The 16,225-nt window shown below is 39.6% G+C and overlaps 1 protein-coding gene across 5 annotated transcripts in view; it reads right to left on the reverse strand.

Annotated features, from left to right (window-relative positions):
- Positions 1–16,225, reverse strand: part of SH3PXD2A (SH3 and PX domains 2A) — a 351,487-nt gene that overhangs the window by 266,782 nt on the left and 68,480 nt on the right. The window lies entirely within an intron of this gene.

Genomic DNA, 16,225 nt, shown 5'->3' on the forward strand with positions numbered 1-16,225 from the left:
AATGAATACTATAAAGAACCCATCCCATGAATCTTGAATTCTCCAGAACCAGAATCTTGGCTCCCCATCCTTCTTGGAGGGAAAAAAAATCATCAATAAATTCTGCCCTTGCATGGATAACTACTCTTCAGGTTTCTTTCCACATTTTGGGAGGAATGTTCCCAAAATGGATCATTTCCATGGAAGGGCACCCAGGATAGGAAGGGGACATTGCCATACAAGGATCATTTTAAACAACTGGAACTAACAAACATAAAGACTGAAGAAGAGATAAAAGGTATATAATTACTGTTTTCAAATATTTGAAGGTTTGACATGTTAGAAGGGTAGACTCATTCCATGTTCTATACTATAGGAATAATGAGTGGAATTTATACACCTAAACAGCTAGAGGGCACAGTGGACATAGTGTCAGAAACAGGTAAATTCAAATCTATTCTCAAACACTGACTAGTTGTGTGACCCTGAGAGTTCTCTCAGTTTCCTCATCTGTAAAATAAAGATAATAATAGCACCAACTTCACAGAGTTGTTGAATCAACTGAGATAACATATGTAAATAAGCCCTCACCTTACTGTGTAAGATTCCTCTAAAATAAGCCCTCCCCTCAAAATAAGCCCTATTGAGATTGCTACTGTAGTGAAGGTGATCCCCTGCTACATGCTACATTACGGTACCCTCTGTATGCACTGTCACCCCCGCCCCCCGTGAAATGCACGCCGCGCTCCAAGCTGCATCCAATCAGAGCTGCAGCAGTGAGCGCGTCATCCTGTTCTTCCCCAGTGATTTGCTTATTGAATAAAGGTACATTTTTTTGTTCACATTTACCTGTTTATTAAAATTGTTGTCAATGTTCATTAAAATAAGCCCTCCCCTGAAAATAAGCCCTCTGGTGTTTTTATGTCCAAAAAATTAATAAGACAGTGTCTTATTATCGGGGAAACACGGTACTACTACTACTACTACTACTACTACTACTACTACTACTACTACTACTACTATTACTACTATACTCAAGTAGATCAGCTCAATATAAGAAAGAACTTTCTAAAACTGTGAACTGCCCAGCTGTGGAACGGGCTCTCTTATGAGGTAGCAAGCTCTTGGCATCTGAAAGTGTTCTAGTAAAAGCTGAATGACCATCAGGGACACTGTAGAAGGAATCTGATCTTTAGGTTAGGGGGATGGATTAAATAACTTCTAAGGTCCAACTCTAATATCCTAGGAATCCAAGTTTTTCTATAAATTATAGTTGGTGCCTCCCACTTGAAACTTTCTCTCTCATGGGGGAAAGCAGGTTCTCCACCTTAATAATTCCTAATGTGGCCCAACCAATCATCCATGAAGCTCTCTCAGCACTTCTTAGACTTTCTGCAGTCCCTCAAATCAAGTACATCTAAAAATTAACCTTTAGATTGTGCTCTTCCTCCTGAGTTCTTTATTTCTTCTACAAAATGACCATTCTCCTAGTTACTGGACTCGTAACCTTGGAGCTTCCTTTGACTCCTACCTTGTCCCTCACATCTGATCATTCTCCAAGTTTTCTACATTCCTTTGAAATCTCTCTCACATTCCATCTGCAAACAGCCTAAATGATAGCTTCTTTTTTTTCTTCTTTTCCTTAAACCTCTCTACCTCCAATCTATCCAGAACATGCTGACAAAGTAATCTATTTTCAATTACTTCCCCAGTGTCTCCATCATCTAAGTTTGGCATTCACAGCCTTTTACAGCCTTTAACCTGACTTTCCAGTCTTTTTCCCCAAAAGTTCCCTTCCATATATCCTACACTTGTCAAATCAGAGACTCACCATCACCCATATCATGCAATATACTTTCTCGCCTCTATACCTTTACTTATATCAATTACTCTGCCTAGACTGGTCTTCTTCAAATGTCTGCTTATCAAAATCCTAATTATTCTGTGTCCCAAATCAAATGCCACCTGTTCCATTAAGATTTCTCTGATTTCTGCCCTCCTACTACAGGTCAGAAATGATCTCTCTCCCTCTCTCCTCTGAATTTTCCCAGAACTTTATACTTCTCTCAAGGAATTTGTTATACTGTAACCCCCTGTGTACCTCCCTTAGGTCAGGGATCATGTCTTATTCTTCTCTGTATCCACCAATGTATGGAGTACATATCCTTGACAGTAGTAGGTGTCAATAAACATACCTCTTGTTGTGGAAATAAACAAAGAGATTCCCCTGCTAGATACATTCTCAAGAAGGCCAAAGATAAAAAAAAAAAACCACATAAAGCAACATACTAGCACTTTTTAAAGTACCAAAAGAATTGGAAACAAAGTAGATAAAAGCTTTTGATTGGGGAATAGCTAAACAAATTTTGGTATATTAAACTAATGAAACATTATTTAACCATAAAAAAACAGTGGATATTAAGAATACAGAGAGGAATAAAAAGACATATATGAACTAATTAAAAACGAAATAAAAAGTACCAGAAAAAAATACTCGCAATGACTACAACAAGGAGAATAATAACAAACCAATAATAACTGAATGTCATTAAATTAAAATGAGTAAGGTGGACATGTGACAGCGTACCTCTGACTTGGCTGGTATATATATTAGTTTTGCTTAACTATTTTTTCTTTCTAATTTATTCATTGTTATAAGGAACAACTTTCTAGAATATCTTTCCTAGAAATAAGAGAAATTGGGAAATTAAAATGATCTTTTAAAAAGATGTCGATACCATTTATTTTAAAATAAATGTAGCCCTCTTAGGTTGTAAGCTCCTTAAGAGTAGCAGAGTCTGTGTCAGAGCTTATTTTAAATATTATTATATTATGTGAAATAATACCTTTCCCACAGGACAGATTTCAAGAATCTGTGATATCACCAGCATGGGCACTTTCACTGTTTTTCTGTAAGACTTTGAGAAATTCATTTCCCTTTCTTAGTTCTATAAAATTACAGAGTTGGAAAAGAGTAGGGTTGTGTGTGTGTGTGTGTGTGTGTGTGTGTGTGTGTGTGTGTGTGTGATTGACCCCTTTGGCAATCTACTGAAGCCCATGGACCCCTTCTCAGAAAAAAACATTCTAAAATAATTTTTAGAGATCCTAAATTTCAGTTGGAGATGAGAGTGAAAATAAAGTTTTAACTTTTTTTTTCATCCAACCTCATGGACCCTCTGAAATCTATCCAGACACCCTTTGGATTGAATGATTTCTTCCATTTATGACATTCTTTGAATTTACCACAGAACCACTGATATACATTGTCAATGCTGATACATTAAATGTCAACCTTCCAGACAGTGCCATCTACAATCACAGTAATTATACTAAAGTGAAGGATCTCCCGTTAAAGAAACATTATCCACCCTTCAGAGCAAAATCTGTATAGCACTAAATAGCAGATACTGATCTGAATCCCCAGAGTGCCCCACACTCAGCTCAACACTCCAACCGAAAGCTTAAAACCAATAAACAGGTCCAAGATTTAACACTGGGATAACATTCCAGCTCCTCTTACAATCTCCCCAGTGTCCCTGCAAAGGCCCTCTCCCAGCAAGTTTATGAAAACTCTCTCTCTCTCTCTCTCTCTCTCTGTCTCTCTGTCTCTCTGTCTCTGTCTCTCTCTCTCCCCTATCTTCCTATCTCTCCCCACCCCCATCCACTGCTCCAGACCCAAGAGGATGCTAGTCTCTCCAGTGTCTCCTTTGGGTCACTGCCCTTTCAGGGGCCTCAAATGACCAACACTACTTTGAGTGCAACACATGCCATGACATCTCAAAGTAAATATCTACATGTCACGGAGAGCAAAAATTTCTAGCATTAAAAATACATGCATTTCTTTTTAAAAGTGTCCTCTTACCACACCTTCCCTGTACAATGGTGACTTTGCCAACTCCTAGAGTTGAAACTCTACCTCAATGGTCTCTGGGAGACCATACTGAAAATTAGAGGATCATAGAACCAGAACTGGAAGGGACCTGAGTGACCATTTGGTCCAACTCACTTCATTTGATAAAGAAACATTTAAGCAACTTGCCCAAGAACACACAGGTAGAACATGTAAAAGGAGGGACTTAAACCCAGTTGAAACTTCCAATTCCAGAATTAGTGTGCTTTATTTCCCCTGTAGTACAAGAGGTTAAATGACTTGCTCAGAGTCACAGAGGTAGAAGGTAGAAGAGCCAGGATTGGTATTATTTTGGTGATCTGACTTCCAGTGAAGCACACTTTCTATGAATCATGTGGATAATTAGTTTACCTCTATTTGTACCCGTCTGTTCAAATTTCTGTTGGAATCAGGAGACCTGTGTTTGATTCTAGGCTCTGACACTGCCACCTTGGACAAACAAGTCCAGTGGGTCCATTCTCTCTAGGACAGATAGCAATCGTCTGAGATTATTGCCATGCCACTCCTAGAGAGTGCACATGATCTAAGTCATCCCACTTCTAGTGAGTGTACATGATCTAAGGATTAGATTCTAAGTCATCCCCCTCCTAGAGAGTACACATGATCAAAGGAATACTGGTCAAAGTCTTAGGGTGGGGAGAGATTGTTTATTTCAAAAAATAAAAAGCTGAAACTTAGAGTTTGTACATTCCAAATACAATCTATTATTGATTCTGAGTGGAAGAGCTCTCCTCCTCCAAGTCTAGTCACTAATCACAGGTACACAGACAGTCCTCCTCCTCCATGGAATCAGTGGCTTCTATTAAATAACAATATTTTCCTGTTCTCTTCCTTATGGTAAATGCATCTCAGCACACTCTATCCCTTCCATGCAAGAATTCTACTTTCCCAACCAAAATCATTTGCAAGAGAAGCAACAAAAGAGGCAAGAAGTTTATTCTCAAGCCATAAGGATATAATGAAAGGGAAAGGAGCACATCAAAGCTTGAAAAAGAGAAACAGTCAGCCAAGGAATCCCTATGGGAGTTAGTGTTCTCCTGGGGTCACTGGAAGCCTCTAAACATTCTGCTGGGGTCATAGGAATTCCCAGAGTATTCTACAGGGGTCATTGAGACTCTTTGTAGCATTTTACTGGAGTCACTGGAATCCCCACAGTGTTCTATCAGGATCACAATTTTTCCTGGTAGCATCAAATTCAGTCATAATTTTAAAAAAAAATAAAGCTCAAAGAACAGATGAGTCAATAATTAAAGCTTAGTGGCCTGGAATTTGCTGCTTATAAACAAAGCTGAGTATCAACAGTTTCTCTCTCTCTCTCTCTCTCTCTCTCTCTCTCTCTCTCTCTCTCTCTCTCTCTCTCTCTCTGACTGTTACAAATAAATGTTAAGAAAGCACAGAACTAGAGCAGTGAGTCACATCGATGTGAATTCTAATACTCTTTTGCAACAGAAACAATTAAATAATTAAATCAATAAGTAAACATTTATTAAGTTTATACCAAATGCTACACATTGTGCTAAGCTCCAGTATGAAATGTTTAATGATGAGAGTAGGAGTGGGAGGGGGGGAAGGGGGAAGGAAGAAAGGGAGAAGGAAGGTCCAACAGGCAACTGGAGATGCCAATCTAGAAATCAGCAGAGAAGTTAGGGTTGGATAAGCAGCACTGGGAATCATCTGCAAAGAAATGATGACAGAATCCAAGAGAACTGATGAGGTACCCAAAAAAGAAATAGATGGAAGAGAAGAGGGACCAGGACAATGTCCTGGAGGATGCCCAGTCAGAAGACATGACCTGGATGAAGATCTATCAAAAGAGACTGCAAATGAGTAGTGAGATAGGTAGGAAGAGAACCAAGAAAGGATAATCATGAAAGTCTAGAGAGGAAGGTAATTAATAGTGTCACAGGCTACAGAGAGGTCAAGAAGGATGGGGACTGAGAAAAGGCCATGTGAAAGAACATTACAATTCACTTGAGAGTTGGGGTGTTCTCCCATCACTTAATGGGCCCAGATAGCCAAAGAAACCCCTAGTAGATGGTTAATTTGTTTTAAGCAAAGCAACCAAAAAATCTCCAGTCCAACAACACAAATTAGACAATTCTTTAGAGGTTGTCATAAGGGGATCTGACCACATCAAATTCCATCATAATATTTAGACATGCCACAGAGTTAATTGAGTTAGAGTCTAATAGAGTACTAGAACAGAAGGGTACCTTAGAAAATCATCCAGTACCATCCTATTTTATCCAACCCCAACAAAAGTTCCAAAATGAATGTCTTTGTGCATAACAAGACAAAACAGTTCCTGCCCTCAAGGGGTTTACATTCTCCTGAGAAAATAAAATGAGGAAACAATACATATTCAACAATTTGAAGGGGAGGGGGGAGAACTTTAAAGTAGGGGGATCAGGAGACATAAGCCCTGAATGTAGCTGCAGATTCTAAGGATCAGAAGTAATGAGGGGGTACATTTTAGGTATGGGGGATAGCCTGTGCAAAGGCACAGGTAGAGAGCTGATTTCAGAGGACTATAGGTGAATAGGAAGGTAGAGTGCATAATAAAGGAGGGATGTGTCAGAAGAGAGAGGCTGCAGCAGGCTGTGAAGGGTTTGTAGTGTCAAACTGAGGTGCCTGTATTTTATTTTAGAAGTAATAAATAGCCACTAAGGGTCACTGAGCAGTAGAGTGACATGGTATTGTTTGGGAGCTGTGTGGAAAGTAAAGCCTTTGCCTATGAGGAAAGTGAGACCCAGTAAAGGTAAACAGCTTGATGAAGATCACCCAGAGTCAGCAGCAGAAATGGAAGAGAACCCAGGTTTTCTGACTTCCCAGTCTAATGTTATTCCATCCCTACCAAAAAGTAATTTTGCCTGTGTAAGATATATACCCACAGAAGGCCATCTTTCCTATTCCTTCACCCTATCCCTGCCCACAAAGTACCCAGTGAAGTGACAGATACACTTCACTGGGATTGGACTAATTCCAGCTGTATGCATTCAGGGATGTGCAGGCATGCAATCAAAAACAAACACACACACACAGACACACATACACACACACACACTGCCTAACAGCCCATAGAGAATCATCCAAGAGCTATACCTGTTCTCCTCATCATTGCCAACAAGTATGACCTTATAGCCCCCCTGAACTTGGAGGGAACAGTCACTCTCAACCTAGAGGCATTCTTTATGCAACACAGTTATTTCAATGAAAAGCCCCCAGAGACCTTTCCTTCCAGTAGTACTTGATTTCAAACACTTTAAGAACTTTACAAAGTCACCTAGTAAAAAACAAAAGGAAATCTCTGCCAAATGAGGGTCATTTCTTAAGAAAGGGATCATAAAGGTGAGAGCAATGATGAAGTGTAAAGTGGATAATTTTGATTATTTTAAATTAAAATTTTCCTGTATAAATAAAACCCATGTAGCCAAGAATAGAAGAAATGCAGTAAATGGGGGGGGGGGAACTCTCATATGACAATCTCCCAGATAAAATGTGATTGGATCAGAATATTGTTGTGTTATAGGAAATGATGAAATGGTAGATTTAGAAAAATATGGAAAGACTTGGACTCATGAAGGAATATGCTATCTACCTACAGAAAAAAGGATGACATCTGGAAACAAGCATAATATGGTCTTACATGTATGTGTTTAAGGGTATATGCATACATACATGTATGTTTATGTATATCTGCATGTGTGTGTGTATATCTGTGCTTAATAGTAGCCTTCTTAGGGAGGAAGGGGGAGTTTAATTGGACAAACTCTTATAAGCCCATCCGTGATTCCATTAAAAAACAACAGTCAATCCTCAATTATCCACATGTAGTGATCCACTGGGCACCTCAACCTAAGACATTTTTTTAATATTCCAAGCTCACACTAGGAATAAATTGGTAGACTGACATCCACAGTCCCTTAAAGTCTAGAGTATTGCAAAATTCCCCTTCTTCTCCCCATCCAGGCTGACACCAAGTACACACCCCCAGACTCATTGGGTGTATATTTATGCATTCAAATTCACTTTACTTGTCCAATTCCTAGACATATTATGGGGCCCAGATCAACTACCACCTCCTTCATAAAGCTTTCCCTGCTCTGTTCTTAGGAATTCCCTAGCTATTACTCTACCTATCAGTTAGAAATATTTCCCTTTTCTGATCTCCAATATAATTTTGTTTGTACCATTCTGAAGACACCTATCCCTTTCTTCCTTTGTAATGCTTATTTGTGATTATCTTTCTTCCCTACTAAACTGTTATAAGTAAATCACCAAAAAAAGTAAATTGGCTCATATTGGGAAAAAAATCCCATCATGAATTCCACATCCAAATATGAATAATTTTTTAAAAATTATACATTGTTTTGAGAGTCCCATGACACTACTCCTCTTTTAACAAACTGGTTCACTGAAAGTTAATTACACTAAAAATTTGTGAGGAAGTTGGGGCTCAGGGCATCAGAAGAGCTGGGGAGAAAAGAAACAACTCTTTCTAACAAGATCAGAGCTTGAGAGCCCCTCTGAACTTCTCCACTGGCTACAGCCTCCACATGCCCTGAGAAAAGAAAAAAAAACCTCTCCCAACTCTGATCAAATATTTACCCTGCACATTAACTAGCTGGGGTTCAGCATGAAGGACGGATAGCACCTTCCTAGTGCCTGTTTGCTCTTGAAATTACTCCAGCCCAACTCCTTGTAAGTCATGTTGTGAAACAACCAGCCAAAGCACCCAGGTTTCCTGAGGACTTCAGTTCCTGCCTTAGCAGAGGCCAGGCCACTGCCTGGGACACTTAACAGTCAAGTAGGTTTGCAAAGAGGTTTTGCAGAAGCTGGAAATCTGGTTTGGAGTGGGCCCAAGAAGGTAAATAATTTAAAATCCGCCCCCTAATCCCTCCACACCTCATTTCTCCTAATCCCACCTCTAAATTCCCTGACAGATTAACAGCCAGACCATTCTCAACATTCAGTCCATCTATCTTTAGAACCTCATGGGTAAGTAGGTCCTTTCTTCAGTCAGATAGCATTGACTAGGTGATGTTTCTAGGTGGAATCACAGTAACTAACATTTATGCAGCACTTTAAGGTTTATAAAGTGCTTTACATATATTATCTCATTTGACCCCCACAATAGCCCTGTGATATAGTGCTATTGTTATGCCCATTTTATAGATGAAGAAACTGAGCCATACAGCAGTTAAGTGACTTGCCCAGGGTCAAACAGATAGTAAAATCTGAACTCAAGTCTTCCTGCCTCAAAATCTAGCTTCCTACCCACTGTTCCACCTAGCTACCCCCTGGAGGGATTCTAGCACTCTCCTCAGTCTCCTGAGTCCCAGATCACTGTGTGAAGTGATCTCAGAAGCCCTCATTGGAAATGGCCCAGATTGTCAAAGATGTTTGGAAGACATAATGGAGAGGAACACTCTTCAGATGACAAAAATGAAGTCACTTCCTGCCTACCGGCCGGTCTCCTAACTTATTACTCCAGTAAGCAATGGAGAAGGGACAGAGACACCCAGAAGAAAGTGACCCACAAAGGACAGTTAGCCTCTATGGTCTTTGCCTCTTTTAAAGAGCCTTTGTATCACCAAAAGTAAGATCTCATAGTTACACTCTTCTGAAAAGTCTTTGTTAAAATGACAAAGAAGATCTCAGGGCCACACACTCCAAAGGATGTTCAAATATTTCTCTTCTATAGACAATGGATAGAACACTGCCTTTGAAATCATTGGGCCTGGGTTCAAATTCTTCCTTGATAATATTTTTGTGACTTCAGACAAGTTACAGCTTCCCTGGGCCCTAGTTTCTTCATGTATAAAGTTAAAGGATTGGATTATATGGTCTTTAACTTCCTCCCAGCTCTACAACTAGGTTCCTAAGGAGATGAGTTCCTATGAAACTGAATGCTGACTGTAACAGGTCAGCTCCATCTCCTCACCATTCTAAAAAATAAACTGTGCTCCTTTACACCTGGGGCTTCACTCATATTCATACCACCACTCCATCTTTTCCCTCTACTCTATCCAAATCATACCCATCCTATGAAACTGACCCCTCCATGGAACCCAGGCCATGATAATTTCTCTCCCCCTCCTCTGAGTATCATTTATGACATTGGACAACTTGTTTGTTAACCATTACCACATTTTTCATCCTCAAGAATATTAATTAGAATTTTATTTTATATATCAATGTTTCATTTGTATATGTGGCTTGTCACCTAACTTGATTTTGAGCCCCTCTGAAAAAAAAAGAGTGTAAGACACTTTTCCAGATTTATTGCCCATTAATTCCCTTCACACACTCACATTCCAGCCAACTGACATACTTCCTTTACCTGGTACATGACATTTCACCTCACATCTCCATGCCTTTGTTCAGGCTGCCCCCATACCTGGACTGCCCTTCTTTCTCATGGATACCTCTAAGAATCTCTAGCTTCCTTCAAGGTTCAACTCAAATAGTATACCCAACTAGAAGTCTATCTGATCCCTCATCATTGTTTGGGTCCTCCTAACCTCCCTTTGTATTTGCTTATCTGTACTGTTCTTTGCTCCAAACATAACATAATCTCTTTGAGAGCAGGACTTATTTCCTTTCTGTCTTTGAATCTCCAGTACCCAGTACATAGTTGTTGTTCAGTCTGTCCAATTCTTCATGAACCATAGGATCAAACAAAACTAATCTGAGGTTTTCTTGGTAAAAATACTGGAATGGTTTGCCTTCTTCTTCTGCAGTGGATTAACACAAACAGAGATTAAGTGACTTGGCCAGGGTTACCTAACTAGTAAGTGATTGGGGCCACATTTGAACTCAGGTCTTCCTGGATCCAGACCCAGAGCTCTATCTACCGAGCAGTTGCCCAAAAAAATGCTTGTTGAATGAATGAACTCATAGTTACCAACACCTTCATCCCTCTACTCCTAAGTCTATCACAAAGTGAAACATATAGCAAAAGCGTTCAATAGATAACTGAGCACAAAAAAGGTAAGAGAACACAGATAACACACCCTCTGTAGCATAGCTCCTTTCCCAGTGGATTACCCTATTCCAAAAACTAACTGAGCCAGACTGGGGATACTGTCTTCCCAGCCTTCTGTACTCTCACTTATACTAGAAGGTTCTCTTTTTTTATTGTTCTAGAGTTTCTGAGAAGCTTCCAGTGGACAAGAGATCCTTCAGTGAGTCAATCAGAAAGCATTTATTCAGCTATGTCTCAAGCACTGTGCTAAACTCTGGGCATACAAAGAGAAATACCAGGTAGGCCCTTGCTCTCAAAGAGCTCACAATCTAATGGGGGAAGCAACATGAAAATAACTACGAACAAACAAGACATATATGTGTGTGTGTATACATAGGCACGTATACATATATATGTGATAAATTGGAGAGCCTCTTAAAGGGAAGGTGTCCATAATATGGGGTATCAGGAAAGGCTACCTAGAGAAGGTTGAGTTTTGGCTAGGACCTGAAAGAAACCAGGGGGCAGATGAGGAAGGAATGCATTCCAGGAATGTGGAACAACAGTGAAAATGTCCAAAGTCTGAAGATGGAGTGTGACAGGAACAGAAAGGAAGTCAGATTAAAGCTTTATTTTTCACAAGCTTATCATTCCAAAATCATACAGTGCCCAGGAATGCTTCTAGTACCCAATGAGACTCTCTTTCAAATAATATCTATATAAACCTTAAAGAAATACAAAGGATTTTTACATAAATTATTTTCTCTGATCATAATGACCATTTGATATAAAAACTACAGAGATAAATCCTCCCCACCTTACAAATGAGGAAACTGAGACTCAGAGAGTTTAAGCAACTTAGTCATGGTCAAAGGGCTAGAAAGTGTCAGAAGCACAATTCAAATCCTGGTTTCTCCTAACTCTAAATTCAGTTCACTCTATCACAGTGCCTCTAAAATAGAATCCCTCCCTCAGAGCCCCTAAACAATAAAACACTTTCCCCACTGTCATTTCTATAGAGGTATAGTAATTATATAACAATAACTGACATCTCCAGACGGCTTTAAGGTTTTAACAAGGTGTCTTACATACACTCTCTCTTTTTGATCCTTACAATGACCCTGAGAAGCAGGGAGTGGAAGTATTCTTAGCCACATTTTACAGATGAAGAAACAGAGAAGGTGAAGTGACTTGTCCAAAGTCACATGGTTAGGAAGAAGTAGATCTGGATTTGAACCCAAGACCCCTGATTCCTAATCTAGTTCTTCCTAACACATCATGCTGCCTCCTTGTCAAGCCGTCATCAGATCCTTCTTAAGAAGCTTTTCCCCCTACCAAAGCCTATGCTGCTTCAGTTCCTGAGTAATCTATGGCATTCAGTGACTGCAAAACCTACAGGGAGAGTAAATTCAGAACTTGAACAATGTATGTCTTATTTCAAGTGACATTCAATCTACTCTTTACCACCCCCACCAATCTACCATCCTCCTGGGAGAATAGTAGGAAAACATGAGTTCTTTTTCATGGTTATCTGACTATCCCCTAGGACAAACAGAACCTCCTGGAATAGCTAGAGGTGCCCCTATGACACACTCTAGAGCCATGACAAGGAGATCAAAAAGATGAGACAGACTCAGTGCCAAAGTATTAGTTACAGAAACATAGGCTCAGTATTGCGTTTTTTATTTTTAATCTAAACGCTGATTATCCTGGGGAAACCTGATCAGCAATGACCAATGTGTCCCTTTAAACCCAACAATCCTGATTGATTGGTTCCATCTCAGCTAAGGCCACTGGGATGACATTTATTCCAATTTATTCCAAGTATGAGCCCTCACCCTCTGTAAAATGGGGGCAGACATGTTGCATCCACATTCTTGCCATGTGGGAACTGACTTTAGGAGCTTGGAGGGAAGTCCTTAATGAAGACCTCACCTAAGAAAGAAAGGTGAAGGTGGAAAATGTGGACTTCAATGAGAATTCAGAAAATAGCTTTGAGAGAAACAATCACATTCAGTTTTTCTATAACCTTCTTTCTCTAATGAAAAACCCAACCTGCCAACCCCAGTGCTAATATCTTGTCTCTCTAACTAAGTAAGTCATGTATTCCTGAACAACAAGGAAGGTGCTTTGTTTTGGGGTTTTTTTGCTTTTTTTTAGAGGGGGAAAGGTAGGGCAATTGAGGTTAAGTGACTTGCCCAAGGTCACATGGCTAGTTTTTTGTGTTAGGTATCTGAGGTCAAATTTGAACTCAGGTCCTCTTGACTCCAGGGCTGGTGCTCTATTCACTGTGCCACCTAGCTGCCCCAAGGAAGGTGTTTCATCCACCTTGGTATCAATCTCAGCACTAAACACACAGTCCTTCATGGGATGGGTGCTCAATAAATACAGGGACCTGTATTAAAGAGAATTGGATGGATTAATGCAAGGGAAAATAATGGAAAACTATCCTGGTTCTGAATCTACCCCGTGAATGAGGCAGGCCACTTTCCTTGTGACCTGGCAACAATGAAGAAACTCAATCCTATGAAAGCTGATTCCCAGCAACTAAAGTCCAGAGGGAGGGAGAGAGAAGGGAAATCAATTTGTTCCTCCTTAAAGGAGCTGCCTGGTACAAAACCAGCAGTTTAGATGCCTAGGGAAGAAATCCCACAATGTCCCAGTCTTTGCTTTTTAAATCGAGGTGAATGTAGATGAGACAATTTATTCCAAGCAGGAGTCTTCACCCTCTGTGAAATGGGGACACCTTTTGCTGTGCTAAGATTAGAGGCTAAAACCCAAAGAAATTCTGAGAGAAGTCAAAGGTTTCCAAGACTGACAGCACCTTCCTGAGCTGTGTATGTACGATAGCATCATCTCTCAAATGGATAGATCTTGCCCATTTCCAATGGTCATCTCATAGACAGATTCTGAAGACACTTGGCAAACTTCTTTGCACTCAGAAGCTCCCTTGGGAGCCCCAGGAAATGATGGAAGCAAGGGGAAATGCATTCCTTTCTTATGATATTTTATAGTTGGGGAGGTAAAAGAAGGGACCAAAAAAGAAAGGGGGGAAGGGAAGTTCTACATTGAGAGTTTTCCACTGACCTTTGGACCCCCTTCTCTTATCAATGGGACCTTTCAGGGCTCCCACTCCCCAAATGAGACATCATTTCCTGTCCAGCAACACTAACCCCATTGATCAGTGCAGCTCTGCAATACTCCACCCACCCCAGTTAGAAGGACCTCTGGAGACTGGACAGGAGCTGTAGAGCAACAGAGAAAGGGGGTGAGTATGGACAGGATGGTGCAAGAAGCTCACAAATACCATGTTCTTTGTTTATTTATTTAAATAAGCTTTTAAATAAAATAAAATAGGTTATTTATAACTGGCTTCCAAAATACTGAAACAACAAAATCTCCAGTAATTATAAAATGGTTGACAACATAAATAAAATATAATAATAGCTGCCATTTATGTACAATACCTTAAGGTTTACAACAGAATTTACATATGTTATCTCATTTGATTCTCAAAACATCTTTGTGAAATAGGCAGATAGATAGAAAAATAGATAGACAAAATATTTATTAAGCCCTTCCTATGTGCCAGGCACTGTGCTAAGGTAGGAGCTATTATACAGATAATTAAACCATTTACCAAGCACTTACTATGTGCCAAGTGTTGTGCTAAGTGCCAGGGTTACAAATACAAGCATCCAAGCAATACCTGTGCACAGGAAGCTTATAGTCTAATGGGGGAAGGCAGCATATATAAGAAATTGGAAAGGTATTGTAGAGACAAGGCAACTAGAGAGGAGGTAAAGAAGTCAGGTAGATGAAATGGGGGTCTGGGCTAAGGATCCATCAATCAAGAGAGCAGGATCTGAAGATATCACCTTTCCCAACCTCAGTTTCCTCATCTGTAAAATGGAGATAATATTGTAGTGACAGTACTGGAGATAATATTGATTTGCCCAGGGACACAGAGTTGTGTCTCTGGTCTTCCTGACACCAAGTCTAGTGTTTTATCCATTATGCCAATGCAATTAAGAATTATAAACATCAGGAAAATAAAGAAATACAGAAACAAATTAAATAATAGAAATAAAGCAAACAATAGGAAAACTTAAGTCAGCACAAGTCCAGAATAGCTTCCAACTTGAACAGAGAAGGTCAGGGACACATGTGGTCTGTAAGGCTCTGTGTCTGGAGGCACCAGAGCAGAAGGCTCCCTTGAGAAAGCCCTGGGGTAATCAGCACCAAGCCTCTCAGATTAAGACAGCTCAGGTACAAAGACTCTGTGATTCCTAACACACTGTTACTTTCTTATGTCTCTGAGACGCAAGAGAGGTAACAAACATCTAGCAAGCACTCAGAACCTCAAAGACCCAAGGGGGCACAAAAACCCAGGGGACCCAGAGTAAGAGACTAAACACAGTTGAGCACCCCACTTGAAAGGTCAGCAAGGGGCAGAAGTTGGCCCTGGCACAAAGCTTCAATTCATGAACTAAAGCTGGAAAGGTGAATAAATCAAAGCAAACACCACCCAGTATAAAAAATTATTGCAAATCTACAGATCTCCAGAAAGGAGAGAGTGACTCTGGAGTCACTCTGCAAGGAGTGACTCAAAGGAAAATACTAATTTCCCACAAGGACTACATCTACAAAAAAAAAAAGTAAAAAAAGATTTTAAAATTAAATAAAACCTCTGGAGGAAAGAACTAGAAAAAGAAGAAATAATTTAGAAGAGACAGTAGTAAACCTTAATTAACAAATTTCCTAAAAACTAGAATTGACCAAGTAGAAGTTATTTACTCCATAAGACAGCAAGAAATATTGGAATAAAACTAAAATATTGAAAACACAGAAGAAAAGGTAGCGTATCTGATATGAAAAACAATAGTTCTTGGCACAATGCCTGGCACATAGTAGGCATAGGATGTATTAAGTAAATGCCTGTTGAATGATCTGGAAAACAACTCAAGGGAAAATAAGAATCACTAGATTTGCTGAAAACTCTAATTAAAAAAAATTGGACACTATATTTTAAGAAATCATAAAAGGAAACTGATCTATTAGAACCAAAAGGAAAAAGTATAGCTAGAAAAAATCTACTAATCACCTCATGAAAGAAACCCCAAAAGAAAAGTTGTAGGAATATTACAGAACACCCGTGTCAAAGAAAAAATTATGGCAAACTTCCAGAAATAAGTAGTTCAAGTACCCAGGAACTATAGTTAGGATTACACAAGACCTGGCAGCTCTTGGAATGCAATATTCTAAAAGACAAAGGATATAGACAATCAAGACTAATTTATGCTGCAAAACGGAGAATAATCTGAGAGAGAGAGAGAGAGAGAGAGAGAGAGAGAGAGAGAGAGAGAGAG

Source organism: Petaurus breviceps, unplaced genomic scaffold (genome assembly GCF_028583685.1).
Source record: "Petaurus breviceps papuanus isolate PSGF00001 unplaced genomic scaffold, PetGlider_PUasm1.0 37, whole genome shotgun sequence".
Classification (NCBI taxonomy): domain Eukaryota; kingdom Metazoa; phylum Chordata; class Mammalia; order Diprotodontia; family Petauridae; genus Petaurus; species Petaurus breviceps.